Source organism: Cupressus sempervirens, chromosome 3 (genome assembly GCF_028749045.1).
Source record: "Cupressus sempervirens isolate cs-2001-9-10 chromosome 3, ASM2874904v1, whole genome shotgun sequence".
NCBI classification, from domain to species: Eukaryota; Viridiplantae; Streptophyta; class Pinopsida; order Cupressales; family Cupressaceae; genus Cupressus; species Cupressus sempervirens.
In genome coordinates, this window is record NC_143120.1 from 447,279,594 (window position 1) to 447,305,555 (window position 25,962).

Genomic DNA, 25,962 nt, shown 5'->3' on the forward strand with positions numbered 1-25,962 from the left:
CTGAATAATCATTGCAAACATGGAATAATGAGGATGTAATGAAGAACCTTGCAAGATGCCTTTTTTGTTCTTTGATCTGGTCGATATCTACTCGTATCACATTTATGACATTTTATTGCAAATTAATATTATTTATGGTAAATAATATAATCATTGAGACAAGCATCTATTGCTTGATACTCCATTCCAATATCTTTCATAGTAGCATATAATTCTCAGTATGAGTGACAGAGAACATTTCATCATGGTAACAAAAACTTGCCTACCAATCTACAATAAAAAGTATAATTTGTTAATATAAATAATATTAATGGTACATGTTTCACCCTTTATTAAGAATAATGAAATATATGACAAACCTTAGCATACATGAAATTTTTATGTTGGATAAACCATTCACAACCTTCAAATTCACCAACAACAATATAACAAAGAGAAGAGTTGTTTGGGAGCCTTCATAAAGGGACATATTTTTCATCTTAAGTAGAGGTATATCATAGATGAAATCAACATCATTGTGATCATCATCATCATCATCAATTGTTTTAGTAGAAAATTTGTCATGGATCAATGTATTTGTATCATCATCTTCAAATGTATTTTTTGGCACATGATCATCAACTCCCATGGAATCATGATCTTTAGTTTCAATATTCACACCTCCATGTTCTTCCACTTCCAAAACCTTATTCCCCTAGATGTGGTGATCCATATCGCATATCTCATTGGGGAGATCAACCTATGTAAAAATGATGAACATAAACAAACCATGATCATGATCTCATCATCAAGTGATTTCATATGTATATTAATTGTTAAAAAAATACAAAAAACAACTTACCAATGGATGATAATCAAATCCCCCTTCAATGTGACCATTTTACTTACAATATCTCTTAGTTGTTTTGATTAGTAGTCTTCTAGTGTTTAATCCTTTACAACTTCTGTAGGGACAATGCCATTTTCCATCGCCTTCTATTTGAAAGTTAGACCACAATCTAGCGACCATCTCCCTATTTTGATCTAATTCACTTATATTAGCTGACATGATCATTTTGCATAGGAATATCTTATTGTTGTACCTTTATTCAATTGGTTGTACTTGCTGGATCTATCATTGATAACCATTTCACCCTACAAATTAATGTTAGAGAGAAAACCATGAAAATGAACAACAAATTTTATGATGCAACAAATTTAAGTTTGACATCTAATAAGATGATTTTTTTAAAAACTAAAGTTATAGCCTTTTTAAAATCTCAAAACATATGCATGTCCAACTCAAGAAGGACCAATAGATAGTCGAAGGAATATAGGATGGGGGAAAGATAGAGTAAGTAGAATTGCAAAACTTTAAAATAATAATAATTAGGGACATTACATGGTCATAATTTATCAACCAATAAGTGTGCTACATGAACATCCAACTTGTTGAGGCATTACCCAATATATAGAATTGAAAATAGTGATTCAAAGAAAGTAAGAAACATCAATATGATAGATGACATCAACCAGACAAGGAGACTAAAGCAAGGATGAATGATCAAAGTAAATTACTAGCATCCATGAATAAAGTTAGAGGCACAAACAATACTGACTCAAAACCTTGACATTGATACTAGTCAACACAAGTAATGAATACATAATGATATTCAATACATTTGTTGCAGTGTCAAGTGATTCAAGGAATATGATGCAAAATTATAATATTCGTTGGAGATCAATGAAGGGATCATAAACCATTGCTCATGATATGTATTTTTAATTGAATCATATTGATGTAATGAAAAATTCTCAGCCTACTTAGCATCAAATAAGGCATCACATAAAAGAACAGATGAAAAAAAGAATATAGTTTCATCGATAGCTTCCATTTGTAGCAAAAGGAAAATGATGCAGGAGCATCTTGCATGGGAAAATTATTGAAAAAAAATAAAAATTGAAAAAAAAAAAAAAAAAATCTGGAGGAGAGAGAAAGTAACGAAAATTAGAGGAGAAATAATAAAAAAATAAAAAAAGGGGAAAAGAAAGAAAAAGAGGATTTCTATTTTCGAGGTGCATAGGTGGCATAATAGAAAAAATAAAAAATAAATGGTTGTCATTCCATTTATCGAGGTGTGTGGGTAGAATTCTAGAAAGTTATGAATACTGTAGAAAGTTGTGGATGTTGTAGAAGATTATGGAAGTTGTAGAAGGTTGTGGATATTGTGTAGGTGGAATTCTAGAAGGTTGTGGATAAGTTATGCATTGGGTGGTAAGTGCCTATTTAAGCAAGGCATATGAGCATTTTTAAATCAAGCTCAAGGAGTAGCTTGAGAAGTGGAAGCTCAAGGAGAAGCTTGAGGAGTGGAAGCTCAAGGAGAAGTTTGAGAAGTGGAATCTTTGGAAGGAAAAGCTTGAATGTGTGAAAGTTGCAAGGTGAGAAATTTGGAAAGTGTGAAAGAGAAGAAGGAACTGAAGAGTGAGTTTTCCTAAGTTTGTGGATAGAGCGCCGAATGTGAGGCAGTTTACAGCAGGATTATGGTGGAGTTGTGAGTGTGTAGACAAAGCGCCGAATGTGAGGCAGTTTACACTTGAATCTTTGATAGAGGTTGGAGAAGAGCTAGTGACTGCAGTTTAGAAACAAGGAGGTTGCTTAGTGGCTTGCGAGCACAAGTTGAGATCTTAGAGGTTTCTATCAGAGTGTGGATCTGGACTAGCTTAGGCTTGGATTGGATCTTGAGAGATCTTGGAGAAATGTTATTGTAATTGCTATTGGATTTTCAAGTATAATAAAATTGTCTTCATATTGTTGCATTCTTGGTTGTGAGTTGGTAAGGGTGGTGTGGCCCTTTGTCAGTGGTATCAGAGTGTACCTTCATCAAGTGGTATCAGAGTGTACATTCATCAAGTGGTATCAGAGCTATACCTTCATCAGAAAAATAGAACAACCAACTCATAATCACATAAAAATCATAAGACAAGGAGAACATAGCTATGGTAGAGAATAGACAACACAAATATTTTAGAGAAAAGAAATTATATTGGATCCCAACAACCATCAACACAAAAAATTAGTTTGTCCCTCTCAACTATGAAATACAGATCCACATGTACCATTGTCAAAAAATTTGGTCTACAAAAGCACCATCAACAATATATGATTGTAGGTAAGATTCATAGATGGGAGTTGGGAAGATGGAGAACAAGAGTAGAGTAGGTATAGTGAGCAGAAAGGATAGATTCAAAAATTTAGGGGGGAATGAGACCGAATCATCTGAATCTGGAGATCAAGCAAGGACATTTGGGGACAACTCTTGAAAGGGGAAGGATCCTGATGATAGCGGGATAATTGAGGATCTGGGGGGGGGGGGACTTAGGTCGACTATTGTTCTGACAAAAAAGTGGTCTAGTCTATTTGGCATCAAACTGGTAGGCAAGTCCTCCTTTCTGCTGGAAAAGAATATTTCTTCGAATGAACAAGGTATGTTAACACTAGAAATCCTAGATCAAATCATTGATAGAAATATTTCTAGGATGCACTCGACTTTGGTGGGGAGGTTTTTAGGTGCCAAGCCTAACATTGAGGTTGTTCGTGCCTTCGTTCGAAGGAAATGGGTTCTAAAAGGCCAGGTTGACATCACTACTATGACAAAAGGTTGCCTATCCTTTTGTTTTGCTTATGAAGAAGATAAACAAGAGATTCTTTGCAATGATCCCTGGATTGTGGGTGAACATACTTTGATTCTACAGAAATGGGCACCAAACTTGTACTCTTTTGATGAATCTAGGATTCAAGCTCCAATATAGATTAGACTGACAAGGTTACCTCTGGAGTTTTGGGTGGAGGATGTGTTTCAAGGTATTGCTAATACCTTTGGTGAACTCCTTTCTATGGATCCAATTATAGTGTCGAGAAGAAGAATGACTTATGCTAGAATTTACGTGGGAGTTCTTCAAGGTTTGGATATTGCAGAGGTTATTTCTCACAAATCTAAACTAGGAATCTCGAAGCAGAAAATAGAGTATGAGTCAATTCCCTTTGCCTATTTTCATTGTAAAAACTTGGTCATTGGGCTAAAAAATGCCCAACTTTGAATGGAGCTCCCAAAAAGGTCAAAAAAAATGGGTACGCAAAGGTTTGAATGATCAGGATGAAGTTGAGAAAAGCAGTTGTAAGGAAGGGAATAACCAAGAGGTAAGTTGTTTAGTGAACGAAACCTTGGTGGTTAATGATTCTAAATAAGTGGAACAATCTCAGATAAAGGTGAATGCTAAAGGGGAGAATCAGGTACGGGTTCCTTTGGATCATAGTAGTGTTGCTAAAAATAATATATTGGCTCAGGAAAGTGGTGTGATTAGTCCCAATAAAGGGGATGAAGAAGAAAATGGGGAGTTTCAGATTGAAATTATTAATGAAGATGATCCTAAATCATATGAGGAACATGATTGTATCATTACAAGAAAAGAAAATCAAAGTTTGGTTAGACCTCTTTCAGATGTTACAACCATAGAGAGTAATAAAAAATGGGGAGACGTTGAGGAAATCTCTAAAGCTTTATAGGGGGTAGATGATGACTTTAGTGCAGACTGGACAAAAGTGGGGGATAAAAGAACCACTAAATCAAAAAAGAAAAATGAGGTTTTATCTTATAAAAAGAATAAAGAGAATGTTTTGTTAAAAACTATGAGTAATAAGAAAGGAGACATCCCTAGCACACCATTTGGAAAAAGCATAAAAAAAGATGATTTTAAGAGCAACAAGGCTAGGGACTATTGTCTACCATCAACACCATCTAGTAAAGGTATCAAGGCTGGAGATGTTGGTCTATCTCCTTCCTCTGCAAGAAGACCATCGATTGTGCAGAGAAGAATTGTTGAGACTAATAGAAGTATAGTAGATGGTAGTTAGCGGACTATCTTAGATTCAAAATCTTTTCATAAGAAATGAAGTTTATATCATGGAATATCAGAGGATTAAATAATCCTCACAAGAAATATATAATGAAAAATATGATTAGGGATAAAAAACTAGATATTGATCTAATTCAAGAAACAAAAATTTTAAAGGATAAAGTGGAAGGTCTTTTGGTTTTTCGGGGAGGTAAGATTATTGGGAATGATTTTGATGGGGCCTCAGGTGGTATGGTAGTTTACTGGAATGACAAATGTATTAATGGGGAACTTATCTCTCAGAATAGAAATATGATGAGCATTAGATTTACCAATTTTAAGGATGGCTCTGTATGGGTGCTTACTAATGTTTATGCTCCCAATTCTAAATGGGGTAGAAAGGCACTATGGGAAGATATTTCCAATTAGAGAAAAGTTTTTTTGGATGAGAATTGGATCATTATGAGGGATTTTAATACTTCATTGAAAGAAAATGAGAAGATGGGAGGAAGTCAGACTAACTTGGATAATAGATTGGATTTAATAGATTTTATTGACAATCATCTCTTGCATGATATGGATTGGCATGGGATTGATTATACTTGGACCAATAGAAGAGTTGGGAAGGACCTCATCCGAGTCAGGCTGGATAGAGCTCTTATTAGTAATGACTAGTTTTTAAAATATAAATGCTCTCTTTTTTCTCAAGTTTGTGTTGGCTCGGATCACTACCCCATTTTCCTTGTGGCTGATTTTTTAACCGTTAAGAAGAATTATCACTTTAGGTTCAAAAAAAATGTGGACTCTCCATCTAGGACTGGAAAACCTTGTTAAGGAATGGTGGAGCATTCAAGTGGAGGGTATTGCCATGTTCAAAGTTGCAAGTAACTTGAAAAATGTTAAAAGGAATATCAAAATATGGAATAAGGATACTTTTGGGAACATTTTTAAGAATAAAAAGAAGGTTTTTGAGGAAATTAGAGAGATTTAGGAAAGTATTCAGGTTGATGGATATGAGACAGTCTCTAGGGAAGAGGAGAGTGTGAAATCGACAGAGGTGCATGGTATTATTACTAAGGAGGAGATGTTCTAGAGGAAAAAATCTAGAAAAGTTTTTTTGAAGGAAGGGGATTGGAATACTAAATACTTCCACATGACCACTTTGAAGCATAGAATGGCTAATAAAATATCCAAACTCGTTGCTAATAGGGTTCCTACTAAGGATGAGGAGATTATAAAAAGGGAAGCCATGGATTTTTTAGTAATTTATTCCAAGGTGATCCCAATCTAGACACGGAGAAGCAAAATATGTTTCTAGACTATATCCCAAACTGTATATCAGAGGATCAAAATAAATTCTTCACTACTATTCTGTCTAATGAAGAAATAACCAAGGTTGTCTTCTCCTTTGATGGAGACAAGACACCAAGGTCAGATGGGTTCCCTTTCCTTTTCTTCCATAATTATTGGTATATCATCCATGAAGATGTTTGTAATGGGGTTAAGGAGTTCTTTGGATCTAGGAAAATACTCAAAGAGCTGAATGGTACCTTCCTTGCTTTGATTCCAAAAAAGTCAGGTGCTGATAGTATGGACCAGTTTTGACCAATCCGTCTTTGTAACTCTTTTTATAAAGTTATATCTAAAGTACTAACTCTCATAATTTTTTCTTTTCTCCCCAATTTGATTTCGAAACAATAGAATGGTTTTGTTCCTGGCAGGCAGATCTCGAATTCTATCATCTTGGTGCATGAGAATATTCACTCCCTTACCTTATCCAAGAGAGAGGGGTTCCTCCTTAAACTTGATTTATCTAAAGCTTATGACATGGTGGATTGGGCTTTTTTACAAAGAGGGCTAGAAGCTTTTGGTTTTAATAAGAGATTTAGGGAGCTAGTCCTTATGTTGGTTTCCTCTACCACCTTCTCTACTCTGGTGAATGGATCACCAACTCCTTTTTTCCAGGCTTCTTCTGATTTGAGGCAAGGGGATCCACTTTCACCCATCCTCTTCATTCTAATGACTGAATGCTTAGGAGTATTTGTGGATAAAATAATGTCAATTGGGGATTTTGTTGGTCTCAAACCCTCATCTAAAGAGCTGATTTGTTCTCATCAGCAATTTTTGGATGATTCTATAGTGATAGGAGAAGCTTCAGTGAGGAATTCTGAAAATAGCGAGAATTCTTTGGAGGATTATAGGCAAGCTTTTGGTCAAATTATCAACTAGAACAAAAGTGTGATATATTTCATCAATGTTGATGATAATAGGTAGAATAAAACTAAAAGAATTATTGGTTGTGAGATTGGCACCTTACTAGGCTCTTATTTGGGATTACCCCTTTGTTTAGACCCACTTGAGACTTTTTGGAGTTCACTGATTGATAAAATCATTTCAAAGTGAGCAGGGCGGAAAGGGTCCCTCCATAGCCAAGCCAGTAAGGTTATTGTTCTCAAATCCACCTTACAAAATGTTTCGCTATATGATTTGAGTGTTTTTAAGATCCCTAGAAATTTTTCCTTGGAAATTGAAAAAATTTAGAAGATTTTCTTATGGACGGGTATGGAAAAAAAGAAAAGATTGGCCTTGATTGCATGGGAGAAAGTTTGCATGCCTTTCAATAAAGTTGGCCTTGGTCTAAGAAGAGTTGCCTCTATGAATGATTCTTTCCTTGCCAAGTTGATATGGAGATGGCATAAAGAGGAAGGAGAATGGTGAGATATTTGGAATGATAAGTACAATAGGGAGAATCAAGATCTTAAACTCTTCCTTAACAATGAGACTTTACAAGGGGGTTCAATGATTTGGAAACACGCACAAAAAAAAAAGATTATTAAGAAAGGGGTTAGATGGAAGAGGAGAAATGGGAGGAACATTCTTTTTTGGGATGATATTTGGATTCTTGATCACCCCCTTTGTGCTAATGAAAGGTGGAATGGTTTTATGGAGCAATGCAAGAATCTCTTCAGGATTTTTGTGGAAGATTATTGGGAGGAGAATAATTGGTTGAACCTCAATAGAGTGGATAAAAACTTAATGATCTCAATAAGATTTTGAATGCTATCTTTTTAAGCCATGATGAGGATGCTCTCATATGGAAATATAATCCTAATGGATTATTTTTTGTGTCTTCGATGTAGGCTAATGCTTTTGAAGAGCATCGAGAACCTTGCTAGGCTAAAGCTTGGTTTAAAGATATGACTCCCAAAGTTAACATATTTTTTTGGATTCTTCTGTAGGATAAAACTTTGACAATGGATAATTTTTTGAAGAGAGGGTTCAACATTGTTAATGGATGTTATCTCTATAAGGATGCTGATGAATCAGTTAATCATTTAACTATTCATTGTTCTTTTACTAGAAGATTATGGGAAAAGGTTTGTGGCTTGCTGAATATTACTTGGGTATTCCCTGCTACAATTCAAGATTTTTTCAATGGTTGAAAGTCTCCCTCTACTAATACCTTGGTTATGAGATTGTAGGATTTTATTCTCCCATTCTTTTGTTGGAGCATTTGGAAGGAATGTAATGATAGGGTGTTTAGGGGTAAATAAACTAATCCAAGTTAGTTGTTCTGTAAGATTAAGAATATGGTGTCTAAGAATATCAGATGCTACAAAAAAGGACACCAACCTTAGAATGTTTGGAAAGAATCAATGTTTCAAAATTGGAATTTGAATGGTCTTAGTCTGGTGCAAATTGGTCCTAACCTTAGGGATCTAGCAAGATGGGATTGTCCTCTGAAGGATTCGTATAAGATTAATTTTGATGGGGCCGCGAAGGGCAACCTAGAAATAGCTAGCTATGGTATCATCATTAGGAATATGAATGGGGATAGAGTGGGTGGAATGACCATTCCTATTGGGGTTCAAAATAACCATGTGGCAGAAGCAAGTGTGGCCCTCTATGGTCTTAGCCATGCAAAATTTTTGAATTTGAATAAGATATGGCTTGAGGGGGACTCCTTTGAAATAATTAATTGTCTTAATAAAGTTACAAATCCTTCTTTGACTATTAATAATATTATAGGTAAGGCCATAGATCTTATCAATTCCTTTGAAATTTGTGTTGTCACTCACAACTATAGGGAAACGAATCAAGTTGCTAACTAGGTGGCTAATGTGGCATGCAAGAGTGATGAAAAGTTAATTTGGAATCACAATGATATCATCCCTATTGAGGGGTTTTTATTGATTGAGCTTGCAAAAGCTAAAAGTAAACAAAAATGTTTCATTAATTATGAATATGCTAGCAAGGAGTAATTATTATATGGGCAAGATAGGGAAGTGGTGGATTATTATGAGAAGGACATTGCATTACCATTCAATACCACACAGATTGTGGGTTTTTTTTCCCACAAAAATAATTGGCTATGATTTAGACTTCGATTTTCTTTTGTAGGGGTTTTCTTTTTGAGAAGAGAGAGTCTTCATTTTAGAGACAAGAAGATGAGAGGAAGGAGAAAAAGAATTGAACTGGCAAGCTACAAAGAGTGGAAGAAGAAGAGAGAGATTTGGGACATACTAGAGCAAGGGAATTTTATTGGTTATATCGAAACCCTACCATTACTTGACAATCTATCAAAACATGGAAAGATGAGAGTGTTTTGGTGGAGAATTAGAGGATGGAGGTTTTTGAAGATATAATTGTTGAAGCAACGAGGCTTGAAATGGAGAGTATTAACTTCTACCAGGATAGGAAGCTCTTAGATTGGGCAGTTGAAGAGTTTGCAAACTTGGCTAAGGAATGCAATAGACTAGTAAAAATAGGTAATTCTTACTTTAGCCCTGGCTCCATTTTGCGCCCCTGGAGATTTTTTATGTTTGTGGTGATTGAGTATCTTACCTTAGATGGATGCTTCACTAAGATATATGGTCACCATTTCATGTTGGTTAACCATTTTAGGCATAGGGTTAGGATAAATTTACCCTTTTACCTTAGGCAACCTTTGGGTAATTATATTTTAGCCATTCAAAATGATCCTAAGGGGAATCACACTTATCATGAGGGGTTAATGGTTTTAATAATGAACCTTTTGAAATAAAAGAAAGGTGGATAGGCCCAAGCAGAGCAATAAATATTTAGATTGTGAGATGGAGGGTAGTGAATCTGAGGAGGAATTTGATGAGGAAACATAGGATGAGGTGGTTGAAGTTGAAATGAAGAAGAGGAAGAAAGTTGATCTTGGAAGCTCTTCCAAGAAGAAAAGAAAGGAAAAGGAGAGTGAATTAGAACAAGATAGTCATTACAAGGAGGAGTAGAAAAAGGGTTTTGAGAAGAGAGGATCTTTGGGAAAGGTTTTAGGAAACAGGGGAAGAATGTTGAAAGAAATTCTACCCCCTCTAATGATGAACTCTTAATTAAGAGGGTTGAAGGAAAAAGGAAAAAGGTGCTTGCTTAGGATGCGGGTGATGAGAATGAATTTAAGGAGGTGGATTTAGATAGGAACAAATAGGGGGAGCATGAGGACTACTTTGAGCATAACAAGGATGAGGATGAACAGGGGTTTCTAAGGGGAATCATTGGTAACCCAAGGACAATGATGAAGGATATTAGTACCCTAAAACAATAAATTTAGGATATATCAAGGGACTTTGATCAGCTCAGCAAGATGGCAAGGGGAGAGAGAACACTAGGTTAGCACATTGATAGACTCTCTAAGGTTATTGGCAATATAGAAGAGGTAAAGAATTTGATGAAGCATGTGCCAACACTTGAAAGCAAGAACAAGAATTTAGATCAGTTAGGTAAAGATCTTCAAAAAATGATGGATGGTCTAGATACTAGAGTGAGTAACATGGAGAAAATAGTGATTCATTATTGATTAATTGACATGCTTTGTGGGTTATTTTTTGCACTTGCTTCTGCAGCAATAGCAAGGCTATTTTTCTTTGTTTATTGCTTACTCTCAGAGGTCCCTTTCAGTCACAGAGTGAGGAGCACATGAGTAAAGAGGGTGTGCAATGTGCAAAAATGGTAGGTGACAGGTGCAGAAAGGAGCCAGTGGGAGATTTTGAGAAATGGAGAAGTAGGGAGAAAGTGTGGGAAAAGCTAGAAGAGGGTGGGGTTACCAATTATATCATGAAGCTGCATGGATTCGATTAGGAGGTGACCAAAAGTATGGTGGGATCCTGGAAGGATGGTAGGGTGAAGGTGAATGGGGTCTACTTCCAGATAATGGAGGAGGTGATTGCGACTATCATCGAAATCCCTATCAAGGGTTTTAAATTCTTCAGGGATAAGAAGCTCTCGGCCAATGCAGTTAGGGACTTTGTGGAGAGTGAGAAGGAACTGAAGGCACTGAGAAAGATTGACACTTACTATGTCCCCGACTCCATGAAGAAGCGGTGGAGGTATGTTCTGAGAGCTGTTATCGAGTACATCATGTTGGACCCTAGGTTTGATAGAGCTCATACCCACCACTTTGTTATGTTGAATCATTTCCAACATAATGTTAATATTTCCTTTCCATATTATCTATTAACCTCTATGAACAAGGCAATGGACAGCTTCAAAAAGAAGCCCACCGCAAATTTGGCTCTGCACGAGGGGTTGCTACTGCTTATCCACGAGCACTTCAAGGCTTAGACTATAAGAATTGCTCCCCCTTAGGCAGAGAATGTGGAGTTTGGTAGTTCTAGTTACTCCTCTGATTCGAAAGATATACAGAGCCTCAGCTCTAAGGAAGGAGGGATCTCTTCTTCGGGGAAATTAGTGACCCACCAAGCTAATAAATCGCCCTCCCCCATAACCCCTAGGGATCATGGGAAGAAGCCTCCTGAGAAGGATGAGGAGGGAGACAATGATGATGAGGAGGAGCCAGAGTCTGAGAAGGTGGTTAAGGAGACACAGGAGGAAATTAAGGATGAAAGTGGAAGGAAGAAATGCAAGAGGGAGAATTTGGAGGAAGTGCGCTCTTAGTTTGAGGAGGAGTCAGTGCTGCCCCTATTTCCTATCCACCTCCAAGCCCAACCTGAGGAGCAGAAAGAGGAGAATGCAGAGAATGCGGAAGGGGAAGTGCAGGTCAATGATAGGAGTAAAGCTTGGAAAAACTTTAATGTCAGGACTTCAAAGATGGGCATCTTCAAGGAGCCCGTGAATCCCCAAATCCTCATGGAAAATCAAGATGAATCGTGATTGGAAGAACTCATTGACTCGATGATAGTGGCTATTTCAGACAGAGCCAGGGAGACATGGATGAACCTCTTGAATAATGCTTGTAACAGTATGATTGATAATTTTAGATCAATCAAATGGCTTTTCCACGAGCTGGAGGAGGTCAAAGAACAGGTGAGACATATTGAGGCAACAAGGAATGGGATGGATGCTAATAGGAGGATGGATTCGACTGACAGGCTCAGTCTAGCAGAAAGAATGACACAACCTGGAGAACTACAATCACAACCTTGCAAATCAGATGTTCTCTTTGTTAAGCTCCATTAACAAAAACATCATCTCTCTTATGGGCTGGATCAAAGATAGAGAAATGCAGGATGATGAATAAGGAAAAGATAGGGAAGAAGCCAGAATGGAGGATGACTCTGTAAAGGAAAACACCATTCCTGATCAGAACGAGGGGGACCAAAGGGCACAACAACTGGAAGCAGAGGAGAATCAATTGGCCTTCGAGGCTGCTCAAGTTATGCAAGAGCTGGAGTGAAAGAACAAGGAATAACTCTCGCATGTTCTTTTGTTTTTCTTTGTCTTTTGGCTTTTGTTCTGGCTTTAGGCTGTGGTAATAATTGTCTTTTTTCCTAGTCTTTTCTCAGAACTTTACTTTTTGGCTAGGCTTTATGCTTATTATAAACCTTTGAACTTATACTTTTTTGGCTGGGCTTTCATGCTTATTATCAGCCTTATATGTTTTAACCATTGGGTTTTAGGATCCCTGTAAAACCTGTTTATCTAATCAAAAACATGGAGAAAATAGTCAAGAAACTGGCAGATCAAAATCAAATTATTTTGAAGATAGTAGCTAACAACTTTAACACCCCACTAAACAAGTTGGAGCAGTGTAAAGGCAAAGACTCCCATGCTATGAATGAGGACCAAGGCCCAAGCAAGCGCACAAGGGCTAATTCAAAGAAGAATGAAGGAGTGGAAGCAAAAAAGTTGGATGACATGAAAGCTTTTGCAGAAAATATGAACATCCTGGTAGACCAAGCAGCATACCTTTTGAAGACTTTGTAGCTGTCTAGGGGCTGTCTTTTTTCTTTTCTTTTGCTACCTTTTCATGCATAGTTATATTCTGGCCTCTTGTTTTTTGGCTTATTATATCTATTCTCTTTTGACTTTGAGGCCTTTTGTTCTCTGAACTTTTATGTTCTTATTTCTTTGATACTTTGTTAAAGGTTTTCGGTCCTTTAAAAACTGTTTTAATGTAATCAAAATAATATGTGATTGCAAGTCATAGTAGAAGTATTAAGAGACCATTTGAGAATGAGAAAGGGAAGAAAAGATTGGTAAGAAAGGAAAGAATGAAATAGAATATTATTGAAATAGAATATACATTACAAACAATTGTAATTATGATCTAATGATTTTTGTATTCCCCATGTGAGGAAAGAATACAATCTCCTAAGGACTCAATACTAACCAAAGATTGAAGGATTTAGATTATGACCATATTAAGGACAAAGAGTGATCCCTTAAATCACTATATCAATCAAGTGTTAAGACAAATGGTAATGGTCTAGGATGCCCAATAATCATTGAGTATGAAGGGAACCAATGAGTTAACACACCTCAAGAAGAGTACAAAAACTCCTAAATAAGTCCTTTATGAATGCATTCAAGGTTGATCTACATAGAAAATTAATAAGATTTGTCATACAAAAAATAAACATTGGAATATTTAATAATAAATCAATTCAAAGGACAATGTTAACTGTTACACATGATTTTAAACATTTTTCTAATACACATTAGAGGGAAAGAAATTGGGACATATAATATGTTACAAACCTCAGAATGTCTCAATGAAGGAAACATGTGTGCTGGGTTGTGAGACCCTTCCTTCTCCACTAAAAAATATCAACACAAAGACACAGATCACAAGGGCACATCAAGAGACAAAATATATATTCACTCATGGATCCCAAATGAATGGATGAGTTGATGTATTGAGAGCTTAGATTGACACAATTTTTAGATGATCATATGAAATGAATTGGGCATGCCATGAGTAGAAAGAAACTTGAATTACTTGATTCACATGAAGATAGCCTTGTAGGTAAGGTCTTAATGAAGGTAACATGTGTGCTAGGTAGTAAATATGTAGAATTACCTGATAACACTAACTAATAATAACAAACACGTCTTCTAAGTGATGGAATTAAATGTATTTAGATAACACTTAATTGAAAAATGAATACATGGATTGAGATCATACCTCAAGAAGAGTACACCATCTCCTAATATAAGTCCTTTATTAAACACAAGAATACTCCACCTAGTTGTATCAACGTCTGAAATGGTCAATAATTCATGGTTAAACAACAAAAGAGAAGCTTCAACATAAGAGGAAGGTATGTTTTTATAGTTTATGGCTATCAATTTTTAATTGCATATGGGTATAGAAATCATAAAAAAAATATTTCATAACATCTTACGCTAGAAAGACAATCTATTAAAGCATGTACTTTATCAACTATAAGAGTGCCACTTGTAGACACCTAAAAATCTTTTAGAAAATAAAATATTTTTATTTTTTGAAAAAAGTCTCTGATGACATCATCATTAATTAATTAATTAATTAATTTTTATGTCATTAAATCCCTTTATCTTAATTAAAAAAATTTAATTAAGGAATCCCTCCCAAAAATGTTTAAATCTTATTTAAACATTATTTCCTTATTTATTAATTATTTAATTAATAAATTGACCAAAAATTCCAAAATAAATAAATAATTTATTTTTTGCCCGAAACTTGGCCAATTTTCTTAAGACCACTAACCTCTTCCAAAATCTTCTAATCCTTATTTAATTTCGATTAAAGGTTAATTCCATCATTTCCTACCCCTAATCCCAACTCAAAATATTTAATTAAGATTAAATATTAATCTTCATGTTTATTAAAAATATTTTAATAAATATCTCCTCAACCCAAACCCTTGAAATAAATAAAACTTTATTTATTTCCTAAAAACCTTATTTATCCTCATCCTAGGAAGCTCTAGACTCTTCTAGAAAGTCTTCATCCTCATCCAAAGCCTAGACTCTTCTAGAAGATGTCAATCTGTATCTTTAATCCTAATCCTAATCCCCTCTTAACCTTATCACATTCCCTAAACATGGGTTAAGACTTGCTAACCCAAGCCAAAGTTAACAAATATCTCCTCCTTCACCCACCCTCATTAAATGCCATCCACTTGCCCATCTCTAACAAGCCTAATCTAATCTTAACCCAAGCCTAATCCAAGCCTTAATCATTTGCACATTCCTAAGTCAAGCTTAAGACTTTCTTAATCCAACCCAAGTCAAAATATCTCAACTCTCTCACAAATATCCCAACCATAAAACTTTATGAAGCCCACAAAGCCATAAATGACTCTTACAAGCCCATTCATTGCTCTTACAAGCCATTATGAGGGTCTTTATGAGCTTTGAGCCTCCTTTGTTGACCCCTCAACCCCTCTTGCTCTAACCAATGACTCTGTGGCATGTGTCACTCCCTGATTGGCAGTAAGGAAGCACAATCCATGTGCTCTCCTCTCATTCAATCTAAACTTTCCATAAGCTTTTTCCCATCCTTGCATCCTAGCCCTTGATCCCTCAAGCCCTTTGCCTATTTAAGGAATCCTCTCCCAAGCCATTTTAACACAATCTAGAAAGTAAAGCTATAATGCCATTTTGAGAAGCCATTTTTACATCAAATCCATTCACCAAAATCTATCAAAAATCCTCCATTGAAGCCCATTTGAGCATTTGAGCATACATATATAATCAATCCATCTTAGCTATTAGACACACCTCTACATCAAGTGATCATCCTCATTGAGAGAGCCTATCCATGGCTCATATTCTCATTTGAGGACTTCACTTTGTCTCTCATGAAGTTATGTTAAATTAGTATGCAAATGCTTTTGATTTTTTTAATTTGGTGTTTCTAACATACTAAAGTAGCATATACACCACTAAACATGAAGTATTATAGAAAAAACATCAACATGTTACAAGGAATGTGATTAAGTGATCATATTTTTTCCTAATTCAAAACCTAGATTTGGAACTAATAATTATATCAAATTAAAATTCAATTGAAATAGATGCAAGTTTTGATGAAATAACATGAATTGAGAAGACATAAAATAGAAACAATCACAAAAACATTATTTCATGGATTATTTTGTAACTTTCTATAATTCTATATTTGAAAAATATAGTGGGATGAAATGTTTCTTTGAGTACATGATGTTTGAGTAATTGATTAAGACTAAATATGATTTCAAATGAGGAGTTAATCTTTATTTTATACCTATCCCTTGAATTTAATTTTTAATTTCAAAGAAATACAATATAGAAGAATTATTTCAACTGTCACAAGCTATCCATTAATTGGTTTAAATTTGGATTCCCTTATATTAAGGAAAATTTACCCCAGGAAAGCCTATTTTGGGTCAAGGTCACCTTGAAAAACCTTTCACTTGTACAATTTCACCTAAAAAATATTTGACCTTCTAATAATGGTTAGATCAAGGACTTGACGCTCAATATATAGTGATGGTATTGATTTGTGCCAAGTAAGAAAGTTTGAGCATGATCAAGTATGAGAGGCCATACATGCTAAAATGAGATCTAGGTGATCACAACATTTAACAGGGATACAATTTATCACCCACTACATGTGGAATCACATGCCCATATAAGGCGGATGATCCTCCAATGTATAATAATGTATGTGCAACATGTGTGACAGCGGTGGAGGGTCACCCATCTAAGGTGAAAATTTCCATCCAAAATAATTGCACAATAAGTAAACATAAAGTAAAAATGCTTTAAATATATTATCTAGTTGTTAATTAAGTTTTAGTTGCATCTCTAAGTCTTGATCAATTATGATCTTCTCTTGCATATTTTAATGACATATAGAATCAAAGAGGTTTGAAAAGAAAGAAATATTTTTTGAGGGATTTTACATTGTTTGTTTTCAATATTTTGGTGGGTGGCTACAAATTTTTGACAATCTACCCAATTTTATTTGTTGTTCCATAATATCTCCCACTTTTAGGATACACCTAGAAAGGCTACAAGTAAAAAGTACAAAATTGTAATTGTCCCAAAGTAACATCTTCTAACATTGTAATTATCCCAAAATGAGCATCTTGTACCAATAGGGAGTTAATGAGTTACTTTCACTAGACATGCATCATGATAGAAACAAAATGGTTAGGCTAAATTACTTAGGTGTCCAATCTAGAACATACTATTTTGGGGTGTTATGATGTTTTCTCATAAGTCTTATGCAAATTGTTAGAGCATTTGTATGCGGGCTGAAAAATAGTTTGAGTTGGTGCATGAAAAGTATAAACAAATGTACATTAATCATCCTAAAGAATCTACTTTCTATGTTTGATATTTAACACATGTTTCCAAGGTTGACTTTGATGAACATGTCCCCTTATGACACAACCATCCTTCTTGGATATTTTCTTCAAAATGGTTGCTCACAACATGACCTTCAAGGATGATCTTGCATAAATTTGCAACCAAATGGTTTAGCATGTAGAATTTAAGATCATTGTGAGTTAAAAATGATTATTCTTAAGTGGGAGGAATTGATTATTCAATTTTAGATGTCATTCTTAGTGGTATATTTTTTCTAAAAAAATTAGTGTTGGAAGTTGATTTTGATCAAGGTTTTTGTTCAAGTTGCTTTGCATTGTTATGTTTAGAGCTTGGTTAGTATTCATATATCTATTACTATGGTTTTTAAGTAATTTCTTTTAAGTTTTCCCTTTATTTAGAAGGATAATGTAACTTGTGAGATCAACCCATCTAAATATAGAGTATTGTTATATGTTTTATTTATGTCTCTAATATTTGTTTGTGTGTAAGGATTGGTGGTATTTAGAAATACTCAAGAAAATCACTAAATTGTATAGTTTCAAATTCTTCTTAGTTAACCCTCTATTTTACCATCATTTTGGACTTAGGAAAATGTTAGTACACAACAAACAAGAATATGTTTGTCATAGAAGTATCTGATTCAAATTAGGTTCCAATAGTGTTCCTAGAATGATTATTTTGTTCTATTAATAGGATTTTCTTAATGATAATTAATGATGAATTATTAATAAATAATATAATGAATTGTCATATAAATTTATGCCAAGTTAGCTTCCTAAGGTTATGAAGAGAGGGGAAACTTGATCTTTCCATTTCAAAAATTAAAATTTGGGGTCAAATCTATGTCATAGGATCACCTTAACATATTGCATAAATGAGAAAGGATGAGGGAAGTGAGATTTTAGAATTGTAAACGTCAAGTTACCTTTGTACATGGTTATCAAGAAAGGAAAAAGTCAATTTTTTCAATTTCACAAATTAAAATTTTGAATCAAATCTATGTCATAGGGATCATCTTAACCTGTTGCACATAAATGACCAAAGATGAGGAAAGAAAGATATGATAATCATAAATGACTAAGGATGAGAAAAGTTTGATCTAATAATCATGGATGAAAATTGGTATAAATTAGGCAAGAATAAAACTACATTTATAGAAGCATGGATAGATGAAAGTAAATGAAGATGATAAAAAATGAGTGAGACTTATCAAAAAAGTATGCAAGGAACCGTAATATAATAAATATCAACGTTCTTTCAAAATAAATTCAAATAACTCAACTATTTTTTTTTATGGTGTACAAACTAACAAAATAGAGCACTACGTAAACTATTTCTCGTTGGTGGAAAATAAATGAAGAAACACAGGAAAATCATTTGTAACAACTAGTCTCAGCATGCAATAGTTGCACTTTTGTTGGTGTGTTTCTTTAGGAAGTAACTAAACTGGTAAAACACTATGAAGACAATGATTTTGCAGCTTGTTTTGTTTATACATGTTTCTCCTCCAAAAAAATTTCTCTAACAACTAATAGTGTAATGGTACCTAGATCTAAGAAGTTCAAAGACAATGCTTAATCATTCTTAGATTGGAGTTTTCTTAGAGAAGAATTTAAGTAATGAATAAATTGACATGAACTTCTGTTTTTCAAAGATGCATGTAAAATCCCAAGTTCTTAAAGATATCAAAAAACCATTTGATTGGCAATGGTGGATCCCACTTTGCTTGGCCTTAATTATTGTATTGAATGGTGTAGAAGAGTTAGAGTATTGCAATTTACACATGAGTTTTTATTTTCTAAGTTGATTGACACAATTTTAGATGATCATATGAAATAAAATGGGCACGTGAGTAGAAAGAAACTAGAAATGCATCTTGTACTAGTGAAGGTATGAAATGGATAATTTTGGAGTACTTAGTATAGACATTCAACATTCAATATGCACATATCATGATTAGAGATCAAATGGGTGTGTGGGATTATACACAAAGCGATTAATGACCCTTCCTTTTCCTTTTCCCTTTCTTCCTTCTCCACTGAAAAAGATCACTATAGAGACATAGATCACAAAGGCACAACAAGAGACAAAATATATATTCACTTCTAAAACCTAAATGATCATGTGAAATGAAATGGGCATGTGATAAGAAAGAAAATAGAAAGAAATTGTGTACATATGAAGGTATGAATTTTTTTTGGAGTTATTAGTACAAGCACTCACTATTTAGTATGCGCATATTCTTTTCTATTTACAAGACCATTCCTTCTCCTTTCCCATTTCTTCTTTCTGCATTGAAAATATCACTACAGAGGTGTAGATCAGAAGGGCATGATAAGAGAGAAAATATAAATGCAGAGATGTAGATCATAAGGGCACAACAAGAGACAAAATACATATTCAATCTTGAATCATAAATGAATGAATGGGGGCATAAGTTATAACACAAACAATCAAAACTTAATGACTTCTAGTTTCCCTTCCATTCCCCTGACTCAACAAAAGCTAGCAATATTAATCTCATGGATAAAGAATGAACAAAACAATTAATAGATACCTAATTCGCCAGGTGCATTGAGATTGCAAGAGAATTGGAATTGCTTTCATGCCTTCTTGCCTTTATTTGAAATTGAAGAAAGAAGTTGAAGTTAAACAAGCAAAAACAATAATTAGACCATTTCAAGCTTAAACTTCTTTTTTTATTGAAAAATGCAGGTATGAAGTGATGATTAAATTTACTTCTTCCAAGCTCTTACTTTTAAAGATGATAAAATCACCGCAAAAGACCCTTGTTAATGCTCCTTCAACTTAAAACTTCAAACCCTCGCTTCTATAGTCAATGAAAGAGTAGAAGTAGAAAAATTTGAAATGTTTATGCACATAAAAATAATAGAGAAGATATTGACTTTTTAGGGAATGTAAGAAGGTGGAACCCACAAAATGAACCCCCGTAATATTTTTTTTTAATTTTTTGGATTTTTTAATGTGCAAAATATTGGGGACAACTGACTAACTTCGAGACATGTCTATGACATCTTTGGTCATCTTCAGGATTGCTAGTTGTTCCCTTTTTTTTTGAAATCCCCAATGATTTTTTGATAACTTAGGATGTGGGGGGACATCCCTTGGCTATTCCCAAGTATTTGAAATGTCCTGGGTATTGGGATCAATGAAATCAAGTTGGCTGTATGTCCCTAGGTTCGAGTAATTTTGTATATATTCCTTCTCTTTTTTTAAACTCAAGAACATTGATTTTTTTATAGTGAAGTTCTTTCTTTGTGGTTGTCAATAAAAGGGCACATTTTAAAGGGTATTGGGAAGCTAACCTCAACTTGTCAGTGTTATGCGATAAAATCTATTCTTATCAAACCATCTCATTCCTTTGAATGAGGAGGCCAACTAAAAGGTTTTTGTTTTGTTAAATGCTTATAATTCATGTGTCTATAATAAGGTAAATGACCCAACCATAATAAGTATCATTCAACTCTCTATTTGATGATTTATGTGTACCAAGTAGAAAGAGGAGCTTCTAGAATTGGCACATAATTATTTAAGAGCTCACAAAAATTGGAATCAATTCAAAAATGTCATCCCTCCAACTTGGGCTTTCTCAAGATCAGACACTTAATACAATCAAGAAAATATTCGCATACAAGTGTGGCAATATGAATTGACTCAACTTTGATTGTCACAAATGTACCAAAAAAAGAACATAATAGAAGCTTGCAATGAAACAACCCAAGATCATTGCATATATGCGCCAGAATTGAGATTAGCTATTTGTAAGATTTGAAGATACTTATATTTTCTTCAATAGCATGAAATTTCCATGTAATACTAGTGCAAATGCAAAATCTTGAACTTCAATTGTGAACATCCATAAATAAATATGTTAAGTGAGGTTTTTGGGATATGACAAGGGATGGGAATGAGTTTCAAGGATAGATTTTTTAAATCTGGTTTTGGTGGAAAAAAAGGGACATCAAAGGGGATGATTATACAAAAATAGGAAAATTTATAATATATAAGGAAATTTCAAATATCTTTGTAATGGCATTGATAAAGCATCCATTATGTGCATTATAGATATTTAATGCATACCATCTAGGTGATGTTCTTGTTGTAAACCATGAGTATACCACTCTTACTCCCACTTGTACAATCCCCTTTGACCATGAGGACCTTTCTTTGCCTACTACTACTTTGCTTTAGTATCTAGTTGACGATATACAATGTTCTCAACACTCTGACTTTTGTGCTGACAATTGTCTAAACGAAGTTTCATTAGCTATTCTCCCTTGGGGTGGGGATCCTAAGGATAACAATAGTTGGAAAATTATTTGATGAAATGGAAAAAAATATTCTTTAAACTCACATTCTTATCCACAAGTGGTGTGTAAAATTCCCTCCCCCTCTCAAGGAGGGCTACTAGCCTTTATGCTAATGCACAATTTATATTTCGTGTTTTGTTTCTGTGAGCACAATCATTGAATGCCTTTATTTTTAAAAGCCAACACCCTTTATTATTTAGTGTTTTTCTTTTTTTATGCCTTTCGACTGTTTTTGTGCAAGGGCCAACCCACTTGTTAGGTTGCCGATTTTAATAAAAGCATATGTTTAACTTAAGAGTTCACATGATAGTAAAACAAATTAATAAATGCCAAAACCCAATTGCTTGAATAAGTTATTGTCAATATGTATGTGCTATAATGATATATTGTATGACTAACAACAAAATGTCAAAAGTTTGCACATTTTACTTTCAACAACATGAGAATACATAAACAAACAAATGTTACATTTTATTTCCTCCTCATATAGGGAAAGTTGGGTCATGGATATATTTTACATATGAAGTCACTTCTTCTTTCCTATCATGTCTATTTGGTGGGCTCAAAGGTCTATTAGACCACATGTTTGAAGGCTAGGGTGTCATAATCAAGCTGGGTGCATGTTTCCTAGTCACACCAAATATGGTTTTGACAAAGCCTTACCTACTAAAACCGAAGGTAGTTTTGATAAAGCTATAAGGATATTCTAGAGAATTTATTTTTAGGTTTTGTTACTTTTTTTATCTAGCTACCCATAGGATGGGTAGAAATATTTGTGATGTCCACCAATTATCTTAGGGATGGATGATAATTACTTTTTAAAAAAATGCTCCTAAGTTTTTAGGATGCTTGCATTTTTGTTTTCTTCAAAAAATAGGGATGACTTGGGGATGCTTTCGATGGCCCAATAAATTTTGGGTGTGTGTCCTTAAGTTTCCTCAATAAAGAATTAAAATATGACTAGATATGTTGTACTATACACATTTTCTATAACATTAGTTATAGGTTGGTTAAAAACTATAATTGTATTGCTCCATGAGATGGATAGAATTTTTCTTCAAAGAGAAGTCTATTTTTATTTAGACCTAGTTTTATTGAAAGTTGATTCCATTGAATAGATTTAACATCTACCAAATTAACACTTAAAGATGCCTATTCTATTATTATTTAAACCTAATTTTAATGAAACTAATACCATTGAATAGATTTAACCTTAACTAATTTTACACTCAAAGAAGCCTATTTTTACTTACACCTATTTTTAATAGAAGTTGATGCCATTGAATATATAAAGCTAGAATAATTTATTTTCAATATTTTTAATCAACCATCTATTAAGTAATATTTTTAATGACATATTATGATGGTTAAATTATGGCATTGTGATTCTTGTTAGTAAGGTTCAACTTTCTATTAGTTGTTATTGCATAATGTTCACGTTGGAAATGATGTCATCATATATGGCCTAATTGAGGCATTTGCTAAATAAAATATGTCTTCTCCCATTTTTATAAAAATATTTCTAAAGTAATGTGAATGACGACATCAATAACTTTGGCATTTACCAATGTTACCTTAGTACTAGGGTACATTGGGATGTCAGAACGAGTTTCCAGGATAGGGGAAAATGGGCCTCATTTTCAAGATGATAGGGGGATGGCTAGGCAACCATGGCAAGGGGAGGATGGGGCAAGGAGGAGTGTTGTATACTATACATATAGAACTTGAAATTCTTGTTATGAAATGATGTTTCAGTAGAACATATCAAATTAAAATACTTGAACATAGCCAAATTGGAACATGAACTAGAACCATTGAACATTCAACATACTAACATATTACATACCCAATAGTAACATTCAAAAAACAAAAGTCAAATAGAAATCCAAGTCCCCATATTAGCAGCATCATGGTTGCAAACTTGCAGAGGTGTGGGTACTTGGGTATGTGAGTACCTAGTGTGGAGACGTCTCAGGGACAGGTACTCCGAGGTTTGCAAGGGGGGTGCGAGTCCCCATATAACAGTGGCATTTACTAAAATATTGATGTCTGAACTAATTAGTATAGGTTTGTGAGTTTAATAAGTCAAATGTAAAAATTTAAATAAGAAAAATGTTATCGTTTGACTTAAGTCATTTTATATGCTTGATAATGAATTATGTAAAAATAGTTACAATTAATATATAGTATTGTAGACATGTGTTAATAATTTGTTAAATGAGATACCAATATGTTGAAGCTAATCACATTTATTCTTCATTTTGTTATTTTTTTGTATTCATAAAAATCAATCATTTTTTACTTATATAATGAATGTAAATAACTCCCACTTTCAAAATTATTATCAATACCTTTCTTAAAACTTGAGATTGTCACAACTTCAATGTGTACCTTAATCATTTGCAAAAATTAGTACATAAAAAATCTGATAGAGTATCCTAAATATTGAAATAATTACATTAAAAGCTTTGTAATGGTGAAATTTGTAAGGTTGTGCTAATATTTATTTTATTTTGTATACACACACACACACACACATATGTATATACACGTACATATATGTATATACACATACACACATATATATACAAATACATACATACATATGTATGTATGTGTATACACATACATATTGTTGGTGAACAGATTGTCCTTTCAATTACTTTAGCAAATTCACTCTATGCCCAAGGTTTGAAAATTACAAAATGTCCACAATAGTTGAGAAAATTTCATGTTATTCGAACTGCTCTTTGAATTTTAAAGGTACAACTCCCTTATGAAATTTGCAATGAATTCAAAATTATCTTTGCACTTTTACTAGAAAGTGTGTAAGGATCTCTCACTTACTCTTCGGTAGTGAGGTAAGAATCAATACAACCAACAAAAATAAACATTCATCAAACCATACTTCCACAAAATATCTACTTCAAAAGAATGAATAACACAATAAAATGATATCAATCATTCAAACACCTTAATTGAAATGAACTTATAGTAAGAACAACAATCAAATACCTTGAACCAATAAATCAGAGTTCACAAAGTAACAATGATTTAATACTTCAAACACCAAGTTTCCCAAGCCGAATTCAAGATGATATATATATTTATGTTAAACCTTCTTTATGCACATAGTCATTCAAAAAGTAAAACATTCATATACTATCCTTTGATTACTGTCTATCAAACATCTACTTATCAGTGTTTTCAACTATCTATTTTCTACCCTTAATCAATTCAATGCTCTAGCATTTATAGTTCCATTATAGAATCCGAAACGCCTCCATCAAAACCCAGTCATTTTGGTTAAAGCAAGAAATAGTTATGAACAAGAAGGAAGTTATGAAACAGGTGTCAAAATGTAACTAAAGCAACTATCCTCTTCAAGCCTTGCTGCCAGTTTTCTCTTCTTTGCCCACAGTTTGATGCACTAGCTTCCAGCTCCAAAAAGTGTTCATGAACTCTTGCATCATGTGGGAATGTAGATTTTTCAGACTCAACACCTTGGCCCTACATGCATCCTTCTACCATTTGAACTCCTTTATCTTCAAGCTTTGACATGGCATGAGGTCCTTGCTTAGATGTATCATCGACTTGATTTTTGCCAACGTAGTGAAGTCATTAGCACTGGGCGATTTTTTATCCCTAATATGCTTAATAGCTTCATTGAAGCTCTTGATTAGTGTCTCATAATCCATATTCCCATTGTCAAACTATAGGATTCCCGTTGGATTTACTATTTTCATATCTTTAAGGAGTTTTTCGTGCATTCTAATGACTTTGTTCTCAATGCTCTGCACTTCTTTAATTGCCTCCTTGTAAATTGACTCCTTCCAACTCATGTTGCTCTTCATGATAAAAAACATACAGGGATCTACATTTTTCATAGGATTCTCATTTAGAAACTTGAGCACCCCAAACCTCTTGACTTCAGTTACTTGAAAAACAATAGCCTAACATCGACTTTGCTCTGCTTCCCACATGGGGATCAAATTTTGAATCTCTCCCAGTAGTGATTCCCCTTCGGCATATACATTTATGAATTCCAAAATAAAATTACTACCTTCTTTAATGATGACTTCCACCCAATCCTTCATGGCATCTGCTAACAACTTTCCTCTTTGCATTTGTTTCATCAGCTGCTGACTTCCAACAGAATTCAGGTCAAAAGCTTGGGGGGCTTGAACAACTG